At 34.8% G+C, this 12,551-nt stretch overlaps 1 long non-coding RNA gene across 1 annotated transcript; it reads right to left on the bottom strand.

Moving 5' to 3' along the window:
- Positions 1–7,959, bottom strand: LOC121429028. Its single transcript, XR_005971862.1, has 4 exons — positions 7,941–7,959; positions 4,809–4,890; positions 3,855–3,976; positions 1–962 (listed from the first exon to the last, which is right to left on the bottom strand). It is a non-coding gene; the product is annotated as an uncharacterized LOC121429028 (long non-coding RNA).
- Positions 7,960–12,551: the final 4,592 nt, after the last annotated feature.

The raw sequence follows: 12,551 nt of genomic DNA, 5'->3' as shown, positions 1-12,551 counted from the left end.
TACATTAAAATTTCTACATTTATTTACAAGACATATCATTTTCCACATTCACTATTTCTTGATGAAAAGTACACATAATAAAAGACAGAAAGTAATGATTTACACATAATGAACACAATGAAGTAAAATATAATTTGAGGCAATCTCTAATGCATGTTGTACAACAGGGAGTTTGCCTTGTAATAAACCCCATCCCCCCCCAAAAAAAATAAGCAGCTACATATACTGTGAGATGGTGACCTTATTTTCAATACCCAGTACACACATGATTGTAATGTTTATGAGTCACATAATACATGTACATAGCTTGAATAAAAATATTAAAAAGAAAGTAAAAAGAGGGGGGATGAATGAATTTGTTTGTTGCACTATCAAGTAATTCATATGCCCGTCATTCGGGAACCAGTGGTGATGTTTTCCATGTTATATTGAATTAGCTTGATATCACATGAATGCCTTTAAAGGCCTAGTCACACCGCCCGAGCATTGTTGTAACGGTCGTGGAGCAGAGAGAAAAAGTCATCACCGCTCGCTATCGTTCACCATTTTCTATTTCGATTGTTTTTTTTTGTTTCAGATTTTTTCCCCAATTTTGTGAGCGAAATTCTACCCTCCCTACCGCTCCAACAACGCTCGGGCGGTGTGACCAGGCCTTAACATTTTGAACTTTTATCCAAAACCAATTCACATTGTTCCGAACTTGACACTGAAGATTGAACAGGCCAATTCTCTGTCACAATGGTCTTGACCGAGATGCATATTCATGGCATGTTGGCAACAGCCTGCTTCCATGCATAAAGTCATTGGAGTGTCATTGTCATTGACAAACCCTATAATTGTTCAAATGCACATTTGCTAAATGAATATTCATTTTCACCGGTGATCCAATGCACATTCACATGATAGTCAATATAAAGTTCACTGGTAGTACAGCTCCAGATTGGCCCCATCTGAAATTTCATCTGAAAGATAATTAGGTTAAGGAAATTCACCAGCACAGTAATCGTAAATCAAAACAATTTTTGTTTATGGAGGGGGGGGGGAGGGTGGGATTGAAAAACTAAACTATATATGTCAACACAGTTTGTGTTTCATATAAATGCACACAAGATAATGGATCATACCTGTGACGTCACTCATTCACCGTAAAGATTGGTTTACAGCAGTGTACTCAATAACTAACATAATATAGCACTGTCACCAGGCAAACAATTTATTTTATTATTTCACACACTTTTCACAACTTACTACCTACAAGTAAATCTGCTACACTGGATAAGCTTTTTAACATTGCGATGAATGGGGATTTCCAGGACTCCAATCTTAGTATCCTGGGGTGGTATTCTGGAATACTGTCATAACTTTTCTATAAATTGTTTCATTTCCAAGATGTGACACCGCTATGAATGTCACAAATCGGTATTCTGAAAATTGTCTTTTCCCTGTCATATCTGTCTAAGTTCCCGCCCATCTTTCGGAAGCAAACCAATCAAAATCATTGCTAGTTCCCAGTGGGAGCCCTTCTAACCAATAGGAAGGCCCGATGGCCCATCATGGCAGGTTGGGCGTATCCCTAATACAGTAGTTGGCATTGCGCAACTATTGATGCGCTTAATAACAAAAAGAGACGGGGAGCTGTGAAGGATTTTAGAAGAGAAATTGAAAAAAAGGAAAACAGAGAAAAAAAGGTGGAAATAATATGCCTTAATAATTGTTGCATGAAAAAATATTTTTGAAAAATTTCATGGATAATCAGTGAAGGAAAGGATTAAGCGCATTTAAAGCCGCATACTTTTGGTGCGCGCTAAAGAGAAGAGACAAAATTTATGACAATATTTGTAAAAAAGTTATGACATCCACCAGAATACAGATTTTGTCATGTCTCTGAGAAAAGACAATGTTCAGAATACTGCTCCAGGGCTAATTTGAGCATTTCAGGGGCTATTCGCAGCCCCCAGCCCCTGCGTAATTTGTTTTCTTTCAAAGTGATTAAAACCTCACTAAATGTTTGTCTTTAGCTTTCAATGGTCAAGGGTCAGTAATGTGAACAATGCCTGTCTTTTTACCTGAGTATCATACATGTAGGACATTACAATATTTTTAAAAAGCATTGAATGCATTATATTATTATCTCAAATATTGGTACATATAATCTGGAGATTGAAGCACCCCATCATGTTCTACTAATACTACAGGTAACCCAGTACGACAATACACCAGACAGTGGACTGTACGGTTTCCAGAAGAAGACCTACTAAAGCTACAGGTAACTCTGCCTACTAAAGTCAGCCTTCTATAAGTCAAATAAATTAGAGTCAAAACAATTTTTTCGACAAGATTATTCAAAATGTGTTATATACCTCTTCTAAGTAAAATTTCTTGGGTTGAGACAGCTTTCTGTCGTCTTGAGTCCATACTAGCAGAGATAAGTTCTGGATGAGACGACTTCGCACCATCCAACCTCATGGCCTGAACATCCAAGAGAGGAACGACCGATCTATCCTTCTTATCCACTTTCCATTTGTACACACATATTTTTCCCCCTCAGCTCTTTTAGATTAGTTACACCATAGTTTTTGCCTCTACTTTCCTCCCATATCTCATATAAGCTCAGCTCCAATTTTTCCTCTCTTATTCAGGTGATATAATTATTATTATATATATATTATTTTCTCTCCCTTCATCTCTTTATTCTGCTTATTTTCATGTTTACTAGTTTTTATTTCTTAATAAACCCCCTTTCTCATACAGCATCAGTTTCTTTATTTGCTTTTAACCTTTTAGGCTATTTGCTTCCCTTCCATATATACAGGGTTTTTTTTTCTGTATAGTCTTCTGTCTTTCCCCTCACACCCAGTGGATTACAATATCAGTTACACCATTTGTATTTATATTTTTCCTTTTTGGATATATTTATATAATTTTATACTTACAGATTTAATTTTACACTTACCGTACTTTCTTCTCTTAGTTTGTTTAATGCTCTAACATACATACTTATGTCTTTTGCACAATATCAGTTCTCCATTCTTTCCCTTTTTCCCACTCTTATGCACCAGTTTACCAGTTTATTATGCCTTTCTTTGTTACCTGTTTGACCCACCTCTCACTAATTCTCGTCATTCATCTCTTCCTCACACCCTCTATCACTGTTTTGTTTCAGATCCTGTTTGATGTTGCCTGCCTCATATCTTAATCCCTCCCCACTTGAGGTCTTTCTTTGGCCTTACTCACACTAACTTCCCTTTGTGTCTGCATACTCCTTTTCTTTCATCCCCTTCATTAACCTGATTGGTCATCTCTTCTCACTAATGCCCCTTCTGTCTCCTTGTTTCCAGTGTTGCTGTTGAATGTCTGTGGTCTATATTATGGTTGTTCCACTTTATATGTTTGTCATTTTGCCTCCGAAGAAGATTCTGCTAGGATCAAAAGCTTAGGCCCCTTTTGACTCTCCAAATGATTTGACTTAGGTAGAGCTGCTGCAGAGTTACCTGTGCTACTACTATATAACCATGCGTGTAATTTGGTATGAATGAAACTTTGTAGAGTGGGTCACTTGAATTGTATCTAATCACATGATAATAAACCACAACAAACCAGCAGGCAAAGTATTATTTTTTTAATATTTTCAAGGGCTACTTTTCACAAACTACTGCCTACATCTGCTATGGTGGATAAGCTTGTACATAACAGAGAATGGGGATTTTCAGGGCATCTTTTTTGTTATTTTCAGGGCTCTTTTAAGCACTTCCGAGGCAAATTCACCCAGATACCAAGTCCAAGCAATTTTTCCCCCTGTAATAAACCGGTCATTATACAGATATATATTTTTTTTAAAGACAATAAAAGGATACAGTCTCCTAATGTGATGTGATCCTTATAGATGGTGTACCATTTCTTGATGACAATCCTATCCCATTTGGTTCCTGTCTGGGCAGCCACAAGCTTCTTCAAGTCTGATATGGTGTCTCGGAGGCTAAAAAAGCAACTTGGTTAAGGAAGTTATTTGATCTTATCTATTCTGTCAATTATGAAATTAATCAAGAAATCAAAACATGTTCTTGTCTTATCTTTCTGTTAATGCCCAATCATAGTGGTGATTACTATTGCAGTTAAACTCAGATTGACTTGACCTTCTAAAAGATATTTTGCTGTGAACACCTTACTCTTTTACAAATAGTGTATTGGTTTTAAAAGGTCATGACGCTCCTTTACACGGGATCAACATTTACGTCCTTTCCAATGAACAGAGTGTTGTTCAACTCCATTAACACCTGCACTGAATACACTGGTGACGCACGCTTACATTATAGCATGGTTTTTGTTAGATGTCTTTCAGCATTAGTTGGACTTGAACCCATGCATATCGACATAATATGCTCTTATCTGGAACAAGCACTCTTACACATCTTCCTATCATTAAAACTTAATATAACTGGCTGAGCCTATTGATGTCAAAACAAGTACAGAACAAGGATGTTCTACATGAATCCATGGTCTTTTCTGTCAGATGGAGGACTTCTAGACCTCTAATATCATTTGATTTTTGCAAAAAAAATGTGAATTTGACCTCTGACTTTCGATTCTAATTCATCATTCATATGTTCACAAGACCTATACAATAAACTTGTAGCATAACTGTATACTTTGAAATTTATCTAATTAAAAGGTGAGATTTTTCTTCATTATTTATTCTTCGAGATTTACATTCATCCTCTTGGAGCTTCAATGGAATGACGTCATATTAAAGAACAGAACCTCTCACTATGAAGTTTACCATTTTTTAAAAAAAATATTTCAAAGGATACTTGCACTTGACCCTGACCTTCTTGCCCAATCTGTCATTAAGTGTTACTTCAATCATGATGGCGATCACGTCTACTAGTAATCCTGCAGGAAGAAATCAAAACACAATTTTGTTTTAGTCAACTCAAAGGGCATTTGTGAAGTGGCTGTCACAGCTTAAAGCTTTAACCTTTGTTTGTACATTTATGGCAAGTTGCCATCTCCTGAAGGTGACAAGAACATACAGTAAATTATGTACCATACTTTTAGAAACATCAATTTTGAGTTGTCCTATTAGGCCAAGTAAAAAAAGAAAGTAGTTGATCGTCCTCGCGCGCATCTATTTTGGCCGCCGCATGGAAATTTTTGATATTTACTATTTTCAAAAATTGGCTAAAAAAAAAAAAAAAAAAAATGGTGATGTTCCCTTTTTCATTGCAGCATCAATTTTCTTGATATTTACTATTTTTTATGGCTGCTGAATAGCGAAAAAAAATCACAAAATTGGCGAGCGATTTGCTCCCATGTGCTTTGGGAACTCTCTCGCAACTTCAAAAACAATTGCAAAGTCCGATATCGCCGTAACTGCAAGAAAGAAAAAAATTCTGATTTGTTTTTCGATTGGAATTTTGAAGATACCATCATAAATTAGCGTGAAAATAAAGTTTGCAAACTCGGGGAAGATCACGGATTTCTTCATTTTTAGTGCATTTTCGGGGACCCCGCTTCCTGAATCTGAACTAATCCGTCGCATGCTTTGGAAATATGGCGCAGAAAAATCAATTTTAGTGACGTAACTTTGTATTTCGGCGGGGTTTTTGGTGAGTGATAGCACCTGTACTTCGATGTGTGTTACGGTGATTGACTGTGCTTGTTGTGACTCTGTTGGGTAGGTAATGCATGACTTGGTGTCTGCTCGTGTGCTGGGATGATGTTATTGACTGTGCTGGCGCAACATGTGAATTTGTGAAATGAATTGAATTTTCTAACGTCAGCAGGCAGTGCATCAAATATTTTAAAAAATAATTTCAAGTGGGTTATTCTTTATGAAGATTGAAAATAATTAATGGGATTCCACGAAGTGCCAATTCTGTTCAAATTTGATAAACTTTATTCTTCCTTGAGCTATTCAATTTGATGGAAAATTGTAAAAATTAGTATCTAACACTTACAGTTACAAACATGAAAATAATAAAAATTAGGCCTACCGGTATGTGAACAATTAACAATTAACTCAATCATCATTTAACATTTGATATCAATTAAAAATGAATAAATATTGAACAGTATTAAACAACATGTAAATGAATATACAAGCAGCTGGAAAACTGCGATGCAAAACCATGCATGCCCAGAGCTAAAAAAAAGAGATTGGCTCTGGAAAACTAAACATGGCTCCATGGTAATAAAATGACCCCACCCCAATGCATTTTACCTTTACAAGTATAATGTTTAAATCATTCACTTGACATGAACGTTTTGTTTTACAATACAGTACCGGTATACATCAGTATAAATACATCAATAGATTTTTATAATACATTTTCCATAGATTTCCAATCAATTGTATTTTATGCATATATATATATATATACATTTCTACTCATTTATTATTAATATTGAGCATGCATCGATCACATATTTCGAGCTTGACATGGCCTGACAACGATTTTAATAAAAAATAGCAAAAAAAATAGTAAATAGTAAGGACCTCCCTCATCACTGATGTCAAAAAAAGGGCCGAGAAAATGCCTCCTTGTTTTTAAAAAAAATAGTAAGATAGCAAATAGTAAGGACCTCCCTCATCACCGCTCTCAAAAAACCCGGACGATCAACTACTTTCTTTTTTTACTTGGCCTTAAGGACCGACATATGACCACACACAAAAAAAAATGTACCGTGAAACCGCTACACTTATTCTTTCTTCCCCATGGAAACCTTCACAATTTACAATTTCTTTATATCATGAAGTCATGTTGAGTTGTTAACAAAGATCAATTCTTTATCAAGAATTTGTATTGCATGTACATAATTAAACACAACTTGCTCTACATACGTTGGCATACACTTGTATGAACAGCTTTACAAAACATTATGTATGACAGGCAGCCCCTAAACTTTTAGTATTATATTTATAATTATTTATAATTATTTATAAGATTTCACGCATTATTTGTTAAATAGTAACTTATAAATTGTTCTTCAAAACAACATTTTGTAACATCGGCAATCGAAGGTACATCATTTGTTGACAAACGGATCAAGGGATCTACATGAGATTGGTCTGGAAAGAAACCTTCAATTTTCACCTTTTTATCAACAAATTTTTTAAACCTTACCCATTAGGCATGATATGAAGGTGTAAAAATAAATAAATTCAATAACATTTACATAATTTCTATCTTCAAAGATATGGGAGGCGGTTCAAGGCTCCATGATGAAGAAGTATATGTCAAAATATTAAAAAATATCATCATGGAGTCCTCAAGGCTATTTTTCAGCACACAAAAAAATGCTGGTTTTTTTTTGCTCCTTTATTTAGAAGTTCCGAAATTGTAAGTAATAACATTTTCAGAATAGGTGTTGAGGATTTATTTATAATGAATTATGATCTTTAATTGTGGTATCAGCTGCTGTAGACTGAACTTTTTGTTTTGCCTTTGGTTTTGCTCTGAATTTTCTCGATCATCAACATATTTTTATTTATTTTAAAATAAAAATCAACTTGTTTATGCATTTAAAATAAAATAGTAAAAATAATTGCTGCGCCTCATAATCAAATCCTATGCTGCCTATGTTTTCATGTTCTGGTGTGTATTCTCTTTCAATGAATTGATTAACAAAATATCAATTCCACTTGTCCAGACATGACAGCATGCAGCAACACTAACCATGCACACCGAATGGGATATGCCGGAGGACTTGGCTCCTGCGCAATTCAAGTTACTGTATCACAGAATTGTGCAAACCACACTGGATATGTGTGCATACGATTTACATGCACTGGTAATAGTAATGGCAATACGACGTGCCCCCTACTGTGGGAACACTACAGTAGGCAAAATTACTAACGGACGCACTCGAAAGTACCCTTTTAACAATTTAACAATAAAAAATATATACATCTACACCATTCGTAGATAAATTATACATACCAGACTAAAACTATTTGATAACAGCTTTTCCAGAGGGAATCAGTCAATTCGTAACTTAAATCGGATGCGGTGAGACTTCGAATACGGTGTCTTGAAGAATTCTAATGGAAATTAAATGCTCAAACATTGTCTTTTATTTATAGTCAGGTCGAGCGGCACAGTCAGGGATCGAACCAGGGTAATGGGGATGATTCATTATGGTTTTCATTATATTTTTACTCAACACTTCTATATCATTATCATTCACTGGCTGATCCAGGGGGGGGGGCAATGCCGGCTCATATGCCCCACCCCCTAGCTTTGAGTGGCACAAATAAAATATGCCCAAAAGCACTTAATACAGAAGTGTGCCCCACTTTTTTTTTTTTTGCTTTTCATTTTTTTTCGTGGACAAAATGTCCTTATTTTTGTTGAAAACCCTTTTTTTTTTGGGGGGGGGTGTCTGTCGAGAATTTCCTTGGGAAGATATATACCCCCCCCCCTCCTTATGGAAAAATCCTGGATCTGATATGATTTGCCTAGATCTATACAGTTCTGTCTCTCTCAGAAAATATGATTCACCCTCTTTCCTTCCCCTTTTCATCATTTCCCTTTTTTCTTAATTGGATGTGAAACTTTGTAATATATATAAATATATAGATTTTTTTTTTGGGGGGGGGGGCATGGTACCCCAGCTACCCTCAAATCTGTATGTCAATGATCCCTACTAAAATTACTTTATCACTACTGGCAGGGATCCCACCAAATTAACTTTTTTTATCATTAGGATTCTTTTAACAATAACACTCATTCAGGAATGAATTTACCATTACATATAACTTTATTGAAACCATACCGAAGAGCTGGAAGTGAATTTTATAGAGCTCAATTGATTTATAATATATGTGATCACTATTCTTTCATATTGAACAGTTGTAATTAAAGGGGAAGTTCACCCTGAAATCAAGGGTTTTTTTGTAAAATAAGCAGAAATAAATAATAAAAAAAAACATTGGTGAAGGGGATTGGTGTATGAGGAAAATCCAAGATTAATAAAGTTATTACAGTTGTAAATTTTGGATTTGTGTCGTTAAAAATGGGGCAGCTGCCCCATATGTTATATACAATATAAAAGGCATAAATTTCAATTTTTATTGGTTCCTGATGATTTTTTTTTTAAGGAACAGGTGTGAAATAATTTGTTGATTGATATACTGAAGGTCTACGTGGAGTAAAAATCATTTGCAATTTTCTTAGAAAATGATATTTCATTGATTATTTACCATACGATACGTAGGAAAGCTGCTCACAAATGGGGTCACAAATCAAATAATTCAGAATTATAACAACTTTTTATTCTTTGATGGATTTTTCTCAAACATTCAACAATTTTTTTTCTGCCATTTTTACAACAAAGTCTAGTCTAATAATCATATTAATAAATCTGTATTCTTTCTTTTGAACAAAATTTTCATCCATGCACACTATTAATTGTTGGTTTGTAACAAAAACAGAGGTATAGGCCTAACAGGTTGAGGCCTAATGTTAAAACTACATATATGTTTTTTTAAATACTTCATGAATGGTGCCAGTGGGCATGAATGTCTTTTGACTTTGAACCAAACAGAAGGGCCCAATACCCCTCCCCCTCAATTCCTTCACCACTTATTTACATTTCTTCCATTCTCAAAGCACCCATTCCTGTCTTATATAGGGCTACATTGAACAATATTACCTTCCTCTTTATATTAAACTTTCGAAATAGGACGGATGATTAACCCATTGGAACTATATGGCTCATGCAGTGCCTTCCAACAATTTTATCCAGAATATTTATATGGAACATGATTTTTTTTTTTTTGGGGGGGTGAATATCATTTCCACTGCAAAAGGCCTGGGTGGTGTTATTCCCAAAAAACAGTCAAAAGGCAATGCAATTAGAGCAACAAAAAAGCACTGTTAAAAATGTCATTTGTCATTATTTTATCAAAATGTTTCTTTCATCACTAATAGGACTCATGTTATATCCATATTCATTTTCTTTTTTGGATAAGTACTGTATGCAAGTGAATAATAATAATTAACAATTAAGGTCTGCATAGCTTCAACTTCAAAACTAAGCAGCATGCCCATATCAATGATGTATCTGAATCTTCCATCCTGTTTTCAAAAGCTCCCTTCTTCTATTTTAACGGTAACTAAACAGGAAACAAAAACAACCTTCAAATTACAGATGTACAATTTATTAAATTAAGTGTACATTTTTAAAGAAAGTAGTGATTATAGTGTATATTACACAATTTTATATCAAATCCATTCTTTTCTGTTACAAAGAATATGTTTCAATATCTATATACTTGTACAAATACATCAATTTGAGTTCAGCTTCATGATAAAGTCAATATGAAACACCAACCTTCACAAAATATGAAAATCTAAAAAGAAAAATTTAATATTGTGCTATTATGTAATGAGCACACAAATGAAAAGAGCCAGAGAGAGAGAGGGGGGGGGGGAGATGGACAGAGGAAAAAATAGAAAAGAAATTCACAGAGAGTCAGATATTAAAACAGAGAGACAGACATACAAACAGAAAATGTGATCAGGTATTAAAACAGAGTAGGCAATGTAACTGAAAGTGAAGTTCTGAGTCAGGAAAACACAATATTCCTCTCTTACAATAAACATAGGCCCGTATTCTGAACTCGGGTTAAACTTTAATGGTCTAGCTCTGTGCTAAAATTACGGACAGCCAAAAATGTCAAAATTTACCTGACATCAATAACAATAATAATAATAAATGGTATATTTATACAGGGTAGCCACTACAGTTCCGAAAACTTCTCCCAGCAGGCCCTACTACTATTATTACCCAGCTAAGCTAGGCTACCTATTCAGGTTCACACAGCTTTTTGAGGAATTACCTCCTGCTGGTACCCATTTACCTCACCTGGGTCGAGTGCAGCACACTGCAGATGAATTCCTTGCTGAAGGAAATTACGCCATGGCATTGGATGTTTCTTACTGTGCTCTTCCTTAGCTAAGAATCTTATTTATCCTTCAGAAACAGTTAAAAATAATTGGCTATCCATAGTTAAACCACAACTTTAAACCAGACTTTTGAATACGGGCCTTAAAAGTGTCTATTATCTTTACAAATACTGAATAATCAGCATACCTCGCTGAAGCCAGATACAAGGTTCAGAAGCGATACCCCTCTCTTTAAAACCAATATCGGTTTGCAGTATGTTATGTTGCATAGCTAGAACTCTGAAATAAGATGATTGAGAGACATCCCATCAAAGCTTTCACAACTAGCAAATTGACAAACAGTTTCAGTTGAAATTATTTTAGTTTGTGTGATTACAGTAATTCTAAATAGACATTCTCCACATTTCAATTGTTCTACCAGGCCCCATCTTACAAAGAGTTGCAATTGATCTGATCAACCACAACTATGGACGGCCAGTAACGTCAACATCTAAAATGTATGTTTGCTCAAAATATTTTCTAGATATGATGCATACATACTTTCATCGTTCTCTTGAAGATTAATTGTGATTCTCTTTGTTTACTAAGGAGATTGTGGAAATTTCATGTAGAAAAAATTATGGTATGGATGGATTTCCATACTGTTGAGATTGATTGGATTTATCATAACTCTCTGTAAGACAGGACCCAGGTATCATCACTTACAATTTAGCAAGTTGAGAAGAAGCAAACATGATTCTGATTTTCCTTAAAAAAAGACAACCCCTCTATCTAAATTAGAGCCTCAGGGCTATGTGTTATACAGAATTTCAAATTGATTATTGGCTGAAATGTTGTTGTGACCCCCGAAAGACAAAAAATACTGGTAAACAAATTCAATCTAAGGTCAAAGTAACTGCAGATAAGGGAACTTCAAAAGAAAAAAAAGACATTGTATGTGAAAGTTTCCCAAACCACACATCACTGTGAGTAAACTTAGTGGATCCACCGGATGTTTCATTCACAAGTTTTGTGAACAAGACACCCAGGTAAGACTGATGGCATGATTGCAATGATAACCTATGATCTAGAAAGCAAAATCATTTACAAGTTTACATAAATATTGATTGCATATCCTCATTTCTTTTTTTAAGCTAAAAGTGAGGACCCTTTTTGTGCATTTAAATCAAAACCAATTAATCACATAATTAATTTTACCACCAATACTGTTAACACATTTGCTTGGTATAAAAAGTAATAAAACGTGACCAGCCACCTCAAAACCCTTAAAAAATTAAGTTTGAGATTTTTATTGAGCTTGAAAAAGCGCATCCTGAACTTTAAAATTATATACAACTTGTCAAAATTGGTCAACAATAGCCCACACTGTCAAGTACTTGTTTGGGTGCAGAAGAAATTTCAGCGAGAGCTTGAAAAAAAATGAAAAAAAATGTTAGATAGTCAGGGTTCAGTCAAGCATAAGATATGCAGAGTGTGCAATCTCATAAACTTCCAAGCAGTCTGCAAAAAACTTGTGTCAAAGAAACTTTTGTATCTTGTTTTCTATTCAACTTCACTACTTAAAATTTTGAAAGTATGAAGAAGTCATGCATTTTTTCTCTTTTTTGTTCTTTTTGAAAACCAAATTTACAGGGAACCTTC

Source organism: Lytechinus variegatus, chromosome 15, assembly GCF_018143015.1.
Source record: "Lytechinus variegatus isolate NC3 chromosome 15, Lvar_3.0, whole genome shotgun sequence".
Lineage (NCBI taxonomy): Eukaryota > Metazoa > Echinodermata > Echinoidea > Temnopleuroida > Toxopneustidae > Lytechinus > Lytechinus variegatus.
This window is presented reverse-complemented; position numbering and strand designations above follow the sequence as displayed.